Genomic DNA, 16842 nt, shown 5'->3' with positions numbered 1-16842 from the left:
TCTAACGAGCAGGAAGGGTAGATGTCAGGCTCCGGACAGCATGTGGGACCTGAGGAGCTCAGTGACCACTGGCTGATTTTGTTTAGTCCATGGCCAGGAGTCAATGTTGCATTTAACTGGGAGATGCAGCTGGTTTGGAAGGTCACAGGCCTGAGACCAGAGGTGGGCACCCCGGAGTCCAGCACATGCAAGGTACACAGCAAGTGCTTGATAAACGTGGCAAGGAAGTCATTCGTCCAACTTCCTCATCCATAAAATGCCAATGTTAATAATACCTATGCCCAAGGGCGGTGATGTGCTCCTCATGAATATGTAAAGTGCTCTGAACAAGGCCAGGCACAGAGCACCACAAATAGAATCAGCTTGTTACTATTCCTGCCTGTGCAACCTTGGCCTGGGACTCCATCTTTCTGAGCCTCAGTTTCCCCTCTATAAAATGGGAATGATGATCGCATCCAACTCAGGAGATCGTGGTAGGATCAAATGAGATAATAATGTGTGTGAGGCTTTCAGCGAGGTGCCCTATGCACACAGTGGGTCCTCAGATCCTAAACACTTATGAGTCATCTACTGTGTGCCTGGTCATGCTGGGAGGTGCAGAATCTCTGCCACCAGACCTCAGTTTCCTCCTTTGCCAATGTGCCCAAAGCATCTTTAGAGTCTCTTGACTCTGGGGCGCCCGGGTGGGCGTCCAACTCTCGGTTTCGGCTCAGGTCATGATCTCAGCTTGTGAGATCGAGCCCCAAGTTGGGCTCCGGGCTCAGCGGGGAGTCTGCTTCAGAGTCTCTTCCTCTTCCTCGGCCCCTCGCCCAGCTTATGTGCGCTCTCTCTCTCTCTCTCTCTCTCAAATAAATAAATAAATCTTTAAAAAGTCTCTTGACTTTAAAGACTGTGCCAAAGACTGTGGGTTTGGGGGTCAGACAAGCCTCTTGTCTGAGGTTACAGGCTGTCTGTCTTGCTGTATGACTCTGGGCAAGTCACTTCCCCTCTCTGAGCCTTGGGGAAATGGAGACGTGTGGTGACCAGGCTCTGATTAATGGCGGCTCAAACTGGATCTTTCGCCATCGTGGAAGAAGCCAGAGGTGTCACCATCCCGCCGCCCAACCTGCGCGAACCCACGCTGGACAGACCTAAGGCTGAGTCCTGGCTTCTCCCTGAAGGCGCGGCCTAGTTGGTCACCTGTCAACCAGGGGTTCCCGTGCGCGAGGCCCTGGCACACAGTTTCTGCTCGGTGCTGGGGAAACTGAGGCACCAAGAAAGTCATTCGTCCATGTCACACAGTGGTGGGACTGGGACTTGAACCCAGGACGTGTGACAGTGGAGCCTATTTGCTCAACCACGTGGTGGGGGGGGGCACGACCTCCTGGTAGGTGTCTTCTGGTAACCCGACACCAGGCCTGACGCCAGGCCCTTTAACACCAGAGTTCCCAGCCCTGCTTCCGGCCTTCCGTGGCTCTCCACGGCCCCCTGCGATCAACCCCCAGCACACCCCCCAAGCTCATCTGTTCTTTGCAATCCTGCCAGGCGCTGACTCCCGCTTCCCCAACCCAGGACCCTGCACCTCCAGCGATCCCGTCCATGCTGCCCACCGCCCACCGCCCCTCCCCCCTGCAGAACCCCCCCCCCCCCCCCCCCCCCCCCCCCCCCCCCCCCCCCCCCCCCCGCCCACGCATCCTTCAAGACTCAGGCTGGAGGTCGCTTCTTCCAGGGAGCCTTCCCTGTCCGCTTCCCAGGGCCAGTCCCGACACACACACGCACGGAGGGTCACCTACGTGCACACACACTCACACACACTCACACACTCATGCATATCCTGCACTCACATGAGTTGTGAGCGTGTCGCTCTCCCAGCCTGTTGGGGCTGACTGGAAGGCCTGCGGGGCCGCAGGCCATGATGAGCTTAACCTGGAAGAGAGAGTTTCTTCTGAAAGCACACCCGCCCACAGATTCTATTTTCACAGACCTAATTATGGGCTCACCACCTGGTTAACCATATACACATGGCCTCCCCTGGTGCTCCCCACAACCCGGTAAAGTCCGTACTATTAATAGCTCTCCCCGTCACTCAGGTGAGCCAGCGCAGGTTCGGAGACGCTAACCCGCCTTCCCGGAGCGCTGCAGGAAGTAACTGGTAGAGTCGGGACTGAACCCAAGTGACTAGAAAGATCCAGGACATCACATAACATCTTGGTCAAATAGTGACAGTTTCGTTACACGGTTGAATTTAGTAGCAGCAGAAACTGGGCTCAGTGCCCAGTGTCCTAGGACAGCAATTTAATGTCCACAAACACTCCGCGAGGTAGACGCCTTTGTTCTTCATGCTGCCTTATTGGTGTAGGATGTGGGGCACAGAGAGGTTAGGTAACTTGCCCGAAGCCACACAGCTTGTAAATGGCAAAGCCAGGATTTGAACCCAGGCAGCGTGGGTCCCAGGTCTGCTGCTCTAACCACCATGCACCTGGCCTTGTATTTATGAGGCCTCCTCCTTGACACCTCACACCCTGCTCTTCCTCCTGAAAATGTATCTTCTGTTCCTTAACCGTCTTCCCAGTCTTGTTTGGAGAACACCCCGTGCCCAGCCCCCACCCCTGGATGGGAAGACACCCGCCTGTGCCCCTGTGTCCCACTTCCCAGCCAGGACTGGGCTAGGGAGGGTCCTGGCTGAAATGTCTCCCTTGTCCGTCACACTGTGTTTTCAGCACCGAAGGGCAGCCCTCAGTACGTGTCTATTGACTGAGTACGTGTTGGGTTGAGGCTGTGTATTCAAGGCCCCTGACTGTCCCTCTCAACCTTGATCTGGGCTAATCGTGGGGACTCGGACCCATTGCATGATTGGCCAACTGACAGAGGATTGTCATTTTATTTTATTTTTTTTAAGATTTTGTTTATTTGTTTGACATAGAGAGAGAGAGAGAGATCACAAGCAGGAGGAGAGGGAGAGGGAGAAGCAGGCTTCCGGCTGAGCAGAGAGCCTGATGCGGGGCTCGATCCCAGGACCCCGGGATCATGACCCGAGCCAGAGGCAGAAGCTTAACCGACTGAGCCACCCACGCGCCCCAGGATGGTCATTTTAAGTAGGGAAGAGAGTTGTCAGGTGGGCACCAGAGAGAGAGGTCACTGGGGCTAGACATAAGGCGGCAGGAGGCTTGGGTGGGGGGACCCTGGGTGTTGTCATGGGGGCTAGGTGGGGGTGGGGACACTGGGGAGCTGTCACCTGGCCCAGGTGCCGGAGGAGGTGAGTCTGGGGCGGCGGCTGCGGGCATGAAGAGAAGCGGGTTGTTTTGGGAAGGCACGGGCCTTGGCCATGGGGGAGGTGGGCAGGGGGAGGTACTCAGAAGATGCTGTAAAAATTGACTGGGTCTCAGCTGGAGTCCTTGATGGACAATGGGGCTGTCCTAGTGATGAGGACACAGGAAGGAAGGAGGAGGAGAAAGTTTGGGAACACTCCTTGTTGGGTCGCTGTGAAGACACAGGATGGGGTAGGGGATGATGAATGGAGGACGGGGTGGGGAAGCAGTTTGGTGTTTTTGAGCTTCTGGGAGCTCTGCAGGCCCTGTGCTCGGGCCCCCGTCCACACTGCTGCCCACTATCCCCACCGTGCCCTTCTGGGGGGCAGAGCAGCTCCTGTGATACTGGGTCCCTGCCAAGACTCAGCTTAGACAAGACGATGCTTTGGGGGTGAAATCTCCACTCCCCTACTTGGGGGGGGTGCAGCAACGCTGTCCTGCGATTGACCCCTCCCTCTTCCTTTCTGTGGTATCAACCCACCGCTCTGTTCACTTTAAGGGAAAAACAGGAAACTGTGCGGATGTGGGCCCCGATCTGAGGGTGTCAGTTCTTCTTTCAGGTTTGGGATCCTTGAGCCTGGGGCAGCCCCTTCGCTCATCACAGACCTGGATCCATAGGAATGAGTCAGGGGTCCGGCAACAACCATAAACGATCCCCAGGCGGGTTCCCACCCCAGCCCCAGCCCTGACCGTGCTCGACCCTGACTCACCCCCAAGGATGTTCTGATCCCCAAAGCCCCTCACCTGTGCTCTGTGCTGAGGAGGAGCCGCATCCACCCCACTTAACTTAGAACCTCAGCACTTGGGACAGGGCCCCGCGCCCAAAGCAAATGTGATGAAGGAACATTTCCACCCTGACCTTGACCCCATCCTGGTGGCACAGCCCTGGGCTCACCCCACCTGATCAATCTCTCCTGGTGTTGCAAAAGGGAGAAAGGAAGGGGGGGGTGTCAATCCAGGAGGACTTGCAGGAGGAGGTGCCTCTAAAACTGGGTTTCTCATTCTCAGCTCTGTTGGCATTGGGGCCGGATGATTCCTTGCTGTGGGGGGGCTGTCCTGTACATTGCAGGATCTTTAGCAGCATCCCTGGCCTCCATCCACTAGCTGCCAATAGCTGTCCCCCTTCCACCTAGTCATGACAGCCAAAAATGTCCTCACCATCACTGAACGCCTCCTGGCGGGGGTGCAGAATCACCCCCAGTTGAGAACCACTGCTTCGAAGCATGATTTATAGACAAAGGAGAAGGTTCTGGCTTCAGGCTTCAACACACCTTCCCTCTGTCTAATTCTATCTCTCCATCTGCTGTGGACCGATGACCTCTTTTCCTCTTTGGTCTGCTCAACAACCATGACTTGAGCACCTACCGTGTCCCAGGTTCTGGGAACAAGATGAAGTCCCAGTTCTTGTGAGGGAGGTTTTGCTTTTTCATTGTGATAAAATATATATCATATAAAATTTACCATTTTGTCATTTCCAGTGGCAATAAGGACGTTGTGCAACCATCCCCGCCATCCATCTCCAGAACTTTCCATCTCCCCACACGGAGACTCTGTCCCCATGAAGCACGGACTCCCCACCCCTTGCCCCAGCCCCGGCTCCCACCCTCTCCTCTCTGTCTCTGTGGACGGGACTCCTCCGGGGACCTCCTGGGAGTGGGGTCCTGTGGGATGTGGCCTTCTATGTCTGGCTTATTTCACTCAGCATAATGTCCTCAAGGTTCATCCAGGATGCAGTGTAAAAACAAAGTTTAAAATTCACAAATCCGTGGGATAGTTTTAGGGGGTGGAAAGCAGGGTTAGGGTACCTGGGGAAGAGCTAGTTTAGACTGGAGGGTTCTGAACCCGGGGTGCATGAGGTGACATCTGAGCAGACCCCTCTGGGGCAGCTGGAGTTTCGTCCTCAATGTTTCAGCTGCCAGAGGTCCTCCCCTGGGGCTTTGCAACCTCAAAGCCTTGAGCTGGTGCCCCGCCCCCTCCCGGCCAGGGGAAATTCACACGGTGCTCACCCTGGGGGCCCCAGGTCTCAGAGAGGGGCTGCCCTGCAGCCTCTCCCGACCTTGGCCACGTGGCTTCCCCGGTCGACCCTTTTTGGGTCTCAGCTTACCCTCAGGAGGAGGGCACTGGACTTTGGACCTTGGAAGCCCCGTAGTCCTGATCCGCTCCTCCCTGACAGGCACGGAAACCTCATAACCTCTTGTAGGACCCCAGTGCTCCTGCAAAGTGGGAATTCTGAAGAACCGGGGGTTGGGCCCAAGTGACAGCGTCTGTGACTCAGTAGAGTGAGGGATACGGGGGTGGGGGGCCCCCAACACGCAGCCACACAGATGCACACACACATGAGGTGATGTGACGTCATCTGCAGAGACACACGCCGAGATTCACACAAACACAACACGCTCCAACCACAGAGGCAGACGACACCAAACCACCCACACACCACATCCACAAAGATAAAGACCACGCGACACAACCGAACCACAAATCAACATCCACATGCACACAGGTGCAACACAATAAAACTGCAGACACGCAGAACAAACACATACACAGATAAACAGAGACGCAGACAAGTACACGGAGAAACACCCCGGTACACATAAACCACGCACAGAATAAGGACACACAGATACGGACACCACACAGATCCAAGGTAGACACACCCAGTGTGCACAGAGTCACACAGACCACGATCACACGTACAAACACACACATAAACGCACAGAAACAAAACACCCAGACACACAGGGACACACACAGTCTCAAAGACACGCACAAAGGTCCTCGGCAGGCTGTTTCCGAAGGAGAGGCTGATGGAAAAAAGTAGCTCTCCTCCACGAACAGCCCTCCTGTTTGCCTCTGCTCTCCTGCCCCGCCCATGCGTGCCTCAGTTTCCCCTCAGGGACTTCTCCCTGCCTCTCCACAAGCCCTTGACTTCAATCACCTGCAATCCCTGCTGACTTCCCACATCTCTATCTTGAGCCTGGCCCCATCACCTGAGCTTCATCTGTTCATGTGTCCTTTCATTCGTTCTCCCCATGGTCCTCTGCACCCCCCTTTCTGCAGCCCTGAGCTCCGACATTAAATGGGCAGGAATGGGGGGTGGGGGGGCCTTTCCTGGGGGTGCCAGAGGACTAGCCCGGAGCTCCCAGTCACATACACTGCCTCACTCACACCCCTCCTCACTCCCCTTCCCGACCCCCACCCATGCAGCAAGTTTGTCAACAGGAAGAGGGAAGGCCAGTTTGAAATGGGAAGAGGCTGGTTCTGCATTTTCACCTTCCTGGAGCCTTGGGGTCTGCAAGCCAGCTGGTTTTGTTTCTGTGTGTTGTGGGGATGGAGGGAGATATTGGAGGGGGGCTCACGATGAGGGGGTACAGAAACTGGCTTGTCCACATCCTTTCTTCAGAAGGGCCTCCCAAGCCCACTGCCCACACCTCCACACCACCCCCAGATCCCAGCACACCCCAGGGTCCAGGGGGCTGAGCCAGCCCATCCCAGGAATCCTGAGAACATTCCAGGCCTGCACTGGGAGATTGGGGGATTTCTCTCTGACAATGCCCACGGTTCTCTGAGGGGATAGGGGATTGTGTGGGGGACCAGGCCGGAGGATGGCTCCCAGCCCCTCAGAGATCCAGAAATCCTGGACCCAGACTCCACCCTCAAGAACCCATGCTCTCACCCTCCTGGAGACCTAGGAATCCAGGCCCAGGTCCCCAGCCCCTCAGAGACCCCCGCCCAGCTCTTAGAGACCCACGAATCCAGGTCCCCAGGCCCCTCCCTCAAAGACCCAGGACCCCAGCCCCAGAGAACGTTGGTCTAGATCTTGTGTTTTCTTCTACTCCATCGGGCAGGTCTGCGCGCAGGTGCTTCAGGTCGCCCGGCTCAGGAGGCGTGCTGCCCCCTACTGGACACACCTGGTCACTGCCCCCCCCGCCCCGTGGCACCTCCGCCCACACACACTGGGTGGGAGACGGAGAAGGCAGGCGGAGTTCCAGCTCCAGCCCCTTTCCCTGGGTGACTGTATCCTCTCGGGCCTCAGTTTCCCCATCTGTAAATTCTCCCACGTAGGTCCTCGTGTGCATAAAGCCTTCCGCCCGACGCCGAACGGAGAGAAGCCCACAATGCACGGGAGCACGGGAGCACGGGGAGCGCTATTTCCTGCCGCGTCTCTCCCGTCTTTCACCCCCACGCCTGGGCCCACAAGGGCTCTTAGAAGAAAACCCCAACTCCCCGCAGCCAGCAAGGCCCTGTGTGGCTGGCGCCTTCCCCTCCCGCACTGTTCCCCTTTTGCTTGGCTCCAGCCACACCCTCGGGCTTTTCTGGGTTTGGAGCTCCGAGGCCCTTCTTTGTCTTCCAGGTGTCTGCTCTCTGACGGAAGTGACCTTGGCTAAGGTGGCCCCTAGCCCCTCAGTCACCCCTTTACCCGTCTCTACGACCTGCTTTCTGTGCGTGGATGTGTCTAGTTTGCTGGACCACGAGCTCAGGAGGGCGGCGGGGGCGGGGGGGGAGGGCTGTGTCCTGGAGTCCCTGGTCTGTGTCCCTCCAGGAGGCCTGGGCACACAGTAATTTCTCCACAGGCATCAGGCCGTATGCACTTCCTATGACCGCTGTGCAGAATTACCACACACTTGGTAGCTTTCTGCGACCTAAATGTCTTATCTTACAGATCTGGAGGTCAGAAGTCCGATAGGGTCTCCCTGGGCTAAAATCGAGGCATCCACTGGGCTGTGCTCTTAGAAACCCAAGGGGAGAATCTGTTTCCTTGATTTTTTTCAGCTTCAGCAGGCGCCCGCATTCCTTGGCTTGTGGCCCCTATCCCCAGCTTTCAAGTCGGCAAGGGAGCATCTTCTAGTCTCTCTCTGGCTCTGCCTCTGTTCTCTTATCTCCTTCTTGGACTCTGATCTTTCTGCCTCCCTCTTCTAAGGACCCTTCTGATGATGACATTGGGCTCACCTGGAAAATCTAGGATCGCCTCCATCTCCAGATTCTTGATTTAATTAATCCCATCTGGGATTAATTAAAAAAGGGAAAGTCCCTTTCCCCATATAAGGTTATATATTCACAGGTTCCTGGGATTGGGACAGGGACACCTTTTGGGAGCCATTATTCAGTTGACCACAAACCCCTAAAATGCTGGTGTTATTATTATCCCGTTTGAGGGATGCAAAATCAAAGGTGCAAAGAAGCAAAATCACGTGCCCAGGTTTACCCAGTGAGGAAGTGGCAAGCACAGGTTTGGGGTTTGGACTCTGGGCTTTCTGTTGGCATCTGCCAAGTTAGCCCCCTCGAGCCATCTGTGTCTGGATCTAGGGACAAGAGGGTGAGGGTGGGGGGATTGAGGAGGAAACTGTGCCCTGTCCTACCTTGGGAGCCCTCCCCGGACACCTCAGCCAACCTGGTAAGAGGCCTTGGGATCTCAGGGGGTTTCCTGGGATCTGGGGGAGGGAGTTGGGAGTTTGGAAAGAACGAGCCATTCTGTCACAAGGCCATTTCCTTGGAAAGTGGGGTAATGGATGGGGCTGGTCTGTCCAGGAAACCTGGCTGGGCTTCAAGGTCACCACTGACTTGCTGACTCAGCCCCAGAAAGTGGGGTCATGTGGTCACTCAGGGGGCTGTTGGTGGGTACACTCATTGGGAAAGGGTCAGAGGGTGTCAGAGGGGGTCCCTCCACCCCCCCACTCCCTTCTTCCCAGCACAAGCCCCCTTGGCCTCTCCAAGGCAGACCCTCATTTCTCTCCCCCTCCTCCCCCCTCCGACTAGAAGTGCAGGGGATGGGGGATTGCTTTTCCAGAATGTTCTACCTCCAACCTCATCATGTGAGCATACCATCTTCTATCCCTCCTCATCACCCGCTCTTCTCCCCACCAGACTGTGAGCCCCAGAAAGTCACCAACCACAACCTGAACCCCAACATCTCATTATGACAATTTTCAAGCATATAGAAAAATTGAGTTTAAGAATGAAAAACCCATTCCTAGATTCTAGAATCAGTATATTACAATCAATTCATCCATCCACCCTTTAATCCATCTTACATTTTTATGCATTTCAAAGTAAGTTGCAGACGTTAGCTCATTTCCCCCTAATACTCCAGCCCAGAAAACATGAACTGGAGTCCAAAATTTTTTGCCACTCTCCTTACTTTTTTCCTTTTGAGTAAAATAGAATAAAATGTGCAAATCCCAAGTGTGTTCTCTTTGAGCTTTGACAAATGCATTCCCCTGTGTAACCCAAATCTCTATCAAGATACCAGAACATAGCCATGCCTCCAGAAAGTTCTTTCATGGCTCTTCCCAGGCAACCCCTGCCTCTGCTCCCAGGCAATCATTGTTCCCACATTTTTTCTACCCTAGAGTAGTTTTGCCTGTGATCGCATTTCATATACATGGGTTCATAAAGTCTATTGCAAATGGCTGCAATTCTCCAGATTCTTCTGTGTCCAGAGACACTGACCTCTTGTTCTCCATTGACATTCCAGTGCCTGGAGTATAATAAATGCTGAGAAATGTTTGTGGATGGGGAAATAATTGCATTGAATGAATGAATGAATGAATGATTAATGAATGAATGAAAGAAATTGCTCCTTGCTCACAAGAAACTTGATATGACTCCTTCTCTTCAGCTTCTCTTACCAACCTCCTCCAGGTCTTGGTTCAGGGGCTGTTATTCCAAATAGCAGAGACCCCCCCACCTCTAGCTTCCCAGCACCCCAAGTCTTATCTTCCCATGAAAACATGTATTATCAGGCACGTGTTACCACCAGCTTCCCACTTTCCCCCCTTTATCTGTTTCAACTTCCAGCATCATTTCCTCCCCTCTTGCTCTTGTCTAGATAAGCTCTTCCATCTGGCTCTAGAACTGCTGAAGTCTTTCCTGGGTCAAAAATACCCTCCCCAAGCAGCGGGAGCCCCAAGACATTGCTGACTGAGGCACAAAAGGGTGGAACCACTTTGGGAAACTGGCAGTTTCTTATAAAGGTAAATACTCTCCTACTATCTGATCCACTCCTTGATATTTCCCCGTGAGAAGTGACAATTTAAATTCGTAAAAAGCCCTGTAGGAGAGTATTTGTGGCAGCTTAATTCTTAGTAATTAACATTGGAAAGAGCACAAATGCCCATCAACGGTGGATGGATACACAAATTGTGGTCCAGCAACACAATGGAAGACGAGACAGAAATGAAAAGGAACAGACTGGATGCACACAACAGCATGGGTGAATGCCTAGAGAAAAAAGCCAGGCACAAAAGACTACATACTGTGTGGGGGCACCTGGGTGGCTCAGTTGGTTAAGCGTCTGCTTTCAGCTCAAGTCACCATCCCAGGGTCCTGGGATTGAGCCCCATTTGTGCTCCCTGCTCAGTGGAGAGTGTGCTTCTCCCTCCCCTTCTGCTTCACCTCCCCGCTCTCCCTCTCTCTCGCTCACTCTATCTCAAATGAATAAATAAAAAATCTTTTTTTTTTTTTTAAGATTTTTATTTATTTGACAGAGAGAGCACAAGCAGAGGGAGAGAGAGGGAGAAGCAGGCTCCCCGCTGAGCAAGGAGCCCGATGCAGGACTTGATCCCAGGATGCTGGGATCATGACCCGGGCCGAAGGCAGCCGCTTAACCGACTGAGCCACCCAGGCGTCCCATAAATAAAAAATCTTAAAAAAAAAAAAAAAAAGACTACATACTGTATGATTCGATTCCGATGACATCCAGAAAAAGCAAGTCTAGTAAATAGTGATGGAAAACAGAGCAGTAGTGGCCTGGGGTAGGTGGTGGGGAAGGAATTTTAGGGGATGGTGGAAATGTTCTATATCCACAATGTAGTGGTAACCACACAGCTGCATACATTTCTGTAAACTCATGGAATCGTAAGCCTGAAATAGGTGCATTACATTTTTAAAATGTTAACCATGGTATAAAACGTACTTAACGTAAAAATTTACATCTTAGCTATTTTTCAGTGTCTGGTTCAGTAGCGTTAAGTGTATTCATGGGGTTGTGCAACCAATCTCTAGAATATTTTCATCTTGTAACACTGAAACTCTATCCTCATTAAACAAACAACTGCTCATTTCTCCCTCCCACAAGGTTCTGGCCATCACCACTACTTTTTGTTTCTATGAGTTGGACGACTCTAGATACCTCACGTGAGCAAAATAATCCAGTATTTGTCCTTTTGTGACTGGTTTATGTCACTGAGCATAATGTCCTCGGGGTCCTTCCTTTTTCAGGCTGAATCATAGTCCATTGTATGCATGGACCCCATTTTGTTTATCTATTCATCTGCCATTGGACACTTGGGTTGGGGTGGGATTGTTGGATCACATGGTAATTCTGTTCCAAATTTTTTTTTTAAGATTTGTTTGACACAGAAGGAGAGAGAGCCAGAGAGACAAGTGGGGGAAACAGCAGAGGGAGAGGGAGAAGCAGGTTCCCCGCTGAGCCAAGGAGCCTGATGCGGGGCTCCATCCCAGGACCCTGGGATCATGACCTGAGCTGAAGACAGCTGCTTAACCGACTGAGCCACCCAGGCGCCCCTCTGTTCAGAATTTTTTAAGGACCCACCATACTGTTTTCCACAGCAGCTGGGCCATTACACATTCTTACCAGCAATACGTGGGGGTTCCAGTTTTTCCACTGCTTGGCAACACCTGTTATTTTGTTGTTGTTGTTTCTGATAGACATCATCCTAATGGGTGTGATAAACTGGTGCATTTTACTGTATATATTGTATATAATGTATATTGCATATAAATTATACCTCAATACATTATATATAATCCATCTCAAGGCCCTTACTTTAATCACATTTGCAAAGTCCCTATTGCTGTGTAAGGTGACATATTCAGAGGCTCAGGGGATTAGGACATGGACATCTTTGGGGGACCGTTATTCTGCCTACGACAGGCCTGTTGTGGTGTTCTTGGCAGTTGCTGTTGTTTCCCAGGCACATTACAGGTATATTTCAGATCTATTATGGGGTGTATATAAATTATACCTGAATAAAGTTGATTTTTAAAAATGATCTCTCTCTTTTTTTATATATTTTATTTATTTATTTGACAGAGAGAGAGACAGCGAGAGCAGGAACACAAGCAGGGGGAGTGGGAGAGGGAGAAGCAGGCTTCCCGCCGAGCAGGGAGCAAGATGCGGGACTCGATCCCAGGACTCCAGGATCATGACCTGAGCCGAGGGCAGATGCTCAACCAACTGAGCCACCCAGGCGCCCCTAAAATGATCTCTTAAACAAAGAATTATACCCGGAGCCCATGCAAGCCAGGACTGCTGGAGACTCACGGAGACGTATGGGCACCCTAGTTGAGGTAAGCGACACGTGTGTATTATCAGGGGACAGGAGGTTACGGTTGGATCTCAAGCAGTGGCTGCCATGTTATGGGTGTTAAAAGTTTATTACAGTGGTTTCCAGGGGCTTGTGTTGAGTTGAGATACTTTTTTTTTTTTTAAATAGAGTGGGAATTCCTTTTTTTTTTGTTTTAAAGATTTTATTTATTTATTTGACAGAGAGAGACACAGCGAGAGAGGGAACACAAGCAGCGGGAGTGGGAGAGGGAGAAGCAGGCTTCCCGTGGAGCAGGGAGCCTGATGCGGGGCTCGATCCCAGGACCCAGGGATCATGACCTGAGCCGAAGGCAGACGCTTAACGACTGAGCCACCCAGGCGCCCCGAGTTGAGATACTTCTATGCGGGCGTATAGGCACCGGCAGACACGGGAAGGTACGTGACAGGATTATCACAGACGGCTGCTATGTGGTAGGTGGTTACTGCTGCCTTGTGGGTGAGCTCCGGGGAAGCTCCTATATTAGTCCCTGGTGGCGGTGGCAACAAATGACCTCAAACTTGGTGGCTTAAAACAGCACAGATTTGTTATCTCACAGTTCTGGAAGTCAGATGCCTGACACGAGGCTCTCTGGGCTAAAGCCAAGGAGTCAGCAGAGAGGTATTGTTCTTGAGGCTCTCGGGGAGAATTATTTGTTTGTCCTTTTGGGGGGATGGGGAGGTTAAGACATTACTTTTTTAAGAGCAGTTTTAGCTTCACAGCAAAATTGAGCAGAAGATACAGAGATTTCCCCTATACCCCCCACCTGCCCCGTTATCAACATCCCCCACCAGAGGGGCACCTTTGTTACAATTGATGAACTTAACATTCACATGTCATTACCAGCCAGAGTCCATAGCTTACATTAGGGTTTTTTTTTTTTTAAGATTTTATTTATTTATTTGAGACCCTTGTGATTACGTTGAGCCCACCTGGATAGCCCAGGATAATCTCCTCACCTCAGGGCCCTTACTTTAATCACATTTGCAAAGTTCCTATTGCTGTGTAAGGTGACATATTCATAGGCTCAGGGGATTAGAACATGGACATCTTTGGGGGACCGTTATTCTGCCTACGACAGGCCTGTTGTGGTGTTCTTGGCAATTGCTGTTGTGTCCCAGGCATATTACAGGTATATTTCAGATCTATTATGGGGTGCTTTCTGGGGTCTCCAGGAAAGGAGGTCTGTCTTTAAGACCACTGACCCGGCCCAGCCACTCTCTTGGGGGAAACATCACAGGACTTCTCCGTATTCAGGCCCCTGACTGTACCAGCTTTGGAATACAGTCTTTCTGGCAAGACCGATTCTCCAGGAAAACAAAAGTCAACCGAAGGTCAACGTCTGTTCTGGGATGAGTGTTAGGTTCCCGGGATGCCTTTCTTCCCAGGGAGGTTGAATCGTGGAGGAGGGAGGGCCTGGGACCAAGAAGTCAAAGATGAGGAACTTGACCCTGACCCTCTCATGCAGGGTCTTTGTGTACTGACTCAATGTTGACAGGCTAGAGCCTGGCCGCGGGGATGCGAGCTGACCAGAAGTAGGCATGGCAGATGGTGGGGGGCAGGATGGGGTCTCGAGGCCAGTTATCTTGCTCTCTGAGCTCCTGCCCAGGGCTCTCTCAGATCCCAGACCCCAGTGTCTGAGCTAGGTCTTTGAAATATCCCAGGGAAACTCCCGCTTAACTCTAGGGTCTCCTCCTTCTGCCCCCACCACAGCCAGCATTCACTCAGCTTCATTCCCAGGAGAGACACCTGGGCCTTTCTGCCCACCTGTGCTGCTGGGCATCCATCACTGCATTGACAACCATTGAGGGTGTCAGCCAGACTTAAAGTCCGACTGGGCTGTCAGTCTGTCTCTGTTGCTCTTCAGTTGGCCAGGGGTCTCCACCTGATTGCCAGTAAATTAGACTACAATCTGTGGTTCTCCAGACCATCATTAACCCAACTCACCAAGCATGTAGGCACCAGACAGGTGTTCTGGCTGCTGCCCCCACTGTGAGCCACCTGTTTGTCAGCTGGTCATGTCTTGTGTGAGGCTGTGTAGTGGTCCCTAAAGATATCCATGTCCTAATCCCTGGAACCTTGACTGTCATTTTATATGGCAACAGAGATTTTGCAGAGGTGACTAAGAATTTAGAGGCGGGAAGATGTAGATATTAAAGAATCTGGCGAGTCTTTGTCCCCTGCTCCTGGCAGGCATCATCTATACCTTTGGGATTTCCCGAGTGCTTGGAGTGTCTTTGTCATTCGTGGGGGCCCCTTGGACCATACCTGAGTTATACTGAGGAGATGACTCAGGGTGGGGGTTGGTCATACCAGGACGACCAACCAGGAGGTGTGGGACCTTCAACCACTGGACCTCCATGGAGGGGAGGAGGGCTGGAGATGGAGTGCAATCGTGTAGCCACTGATTCAATCAACCACACCTTCAAGATGAAATCCCAATGAAAACTCTGGACACCAACGCTCAGAGGAGCTTCCTGGTCGGTGAAAACATCACCGTGCCAGGAAAGGGATATGTCCTGAGTCCATGGGGACAGAGCACAGAAGCTCTGTGTTTGGGACCCTTCTGGCCCTCGCCATATGGGTCTCTTCATTTGGCTAGTATGGATTTGTGTCCTTTATAGAGCTTTCCTGAGTTCTGTGAGTCACTCTAGTGAATTATGGAACCAGAGGGATTGTGAGATCCTCTGAATTTGTATCAGTTGGTCAGAATCAGTTGGTCCAAAGTGTGGGTGGCCTACAGGCACCCCCAAACTTGCAGCTCGTGTCTGCAGTGAGGACAGTCTTGTTAGGAGCTATACCTTTAACCTGTGGGTGGGTCTGCACTAACTCAGGGTGATTAGTGCCACAGTTGTATTGATATTACAGGGGATTATCCCGGATTATCTGGGTGGGCCTTAACTGCAATCACAAGCATCCCTATAAGAAGGGAGGCAGAGGGAGATTTGACACAGAAGAAGGCAATGTGATCAGTGAAGCAAGATACTGCCCTACTGATTTTGAATATGGAAGAAGGGGCCATGAGCCAGGGAAGGTGAGGAATGAAGCTCTAGAAGCTAGAAAAGGCAGAGAAACAGTTTCTCCCCTGGAGTTTCCAGAGGAGCCTGGTCCTGGTGACACCTGGATTTTGGCCCAGTAAATCTAATTTTGGACTTCTGCCTTGCAGAGCTGTAAGAGAATGTGTGTTGTTTTTAAGCCACCAAGCTGGTGGTCATTTGTTACAGCAGCTCCAGGAAACTTATACACTCCTCCAAGCCGACTGTCTGGAAATCCATCAGTCTGGGCAACAGTCCAGTAGGTATGTTATCTGTCCAGGACTCAGGTGGCTCCTGGGCCTGGTTAGTGCCTCGCCCTGGGCTGCAGTAGTTCAGCAGCCAGAGAAGGATTGGGGTTCACTGGAAGGTCTCCCTTGGCCAGGGAGTCTGGGTGGTGTTCCCTCTTCTGCCTGTTCAGTCGCTGCTCTCATGGCTGGGCATCCTGGGGTCTCCCAAAGGGCTGCCCAGAACTAAAGGTTGCTAGCCTGTCCTTCCCCTCAGTTGGACCTGTCTCCACTGGAAATTCTGGGAGAGCCCCCAGGTCTCCAGGACGGGAGCAGGAAACTTTGGGAGTGCAGGGTGAATTCAGATCAAAAGTCCCCAGCTGATAAAGCCAGGCTCAGTGCACCCCCCCAAATGGGTTCAGCCATACTCACACATCCCAACACCCTCTGCTTGCAAATCCCATTGTTTCTCGAAAAGTCCATCTTCTCTGGGATGTATTTCCTGATCGCTCCACCCAGTGGCCACAGAACCTAGGTGCCCAAGACAGAGGGCCCTGCTCCTCAGATTCAGGCAGCCCCACTCCCACTTCCCTCAGGGCCTTGTCTCAGACTGTCAGATCTCCATGGTGGGGTGACAATATCCTCAAGGAGAGGCCACCCCTGCAGTATTCCAGCATGGTTCCTCCCCTGGAGGTGTGGCTCCTCCAAATGTATCACGTGGCATTCGTGTATTCCCTCCTTTGAGTCACTGGTCACCTTGTTCCTGTGCCCAGCTAGATCAGAAGGGGTGGGGGGGAGCACTGGGTCTGAGTCATTCCTGTGTGCCTAGGGCCTGACAGCCATCCTGGCCAAGTGCAGGTTACTCACTGAGCTTTGGGACATCATAGGGCCCGGACGTCACTTAGAGAGGCCAGGGTCACTCACAGGGCTAATATTAGGGTCTCCGGGATAAAACTTAGAACAGCTC

This window comes from Phoca vitulina, unplaced genomic scaffold (genome assembly GCF_004348235.1).
Source record: "Phoca vitulina isolate PV1807 unplaced genomic scaffold, GSC_HSeal_1.0 scaffold81, whole genome shotgun sequence".
In the NCBI taxonomy this organism is placed as follows: Eukaryota; Metazoa; Chordata; class Mammalia; order Carnivora; family Phocidae; genus Phoca; species Phoca vitulina.
This window is presented reverse-complemented; position numbering follows the sequence as displayed.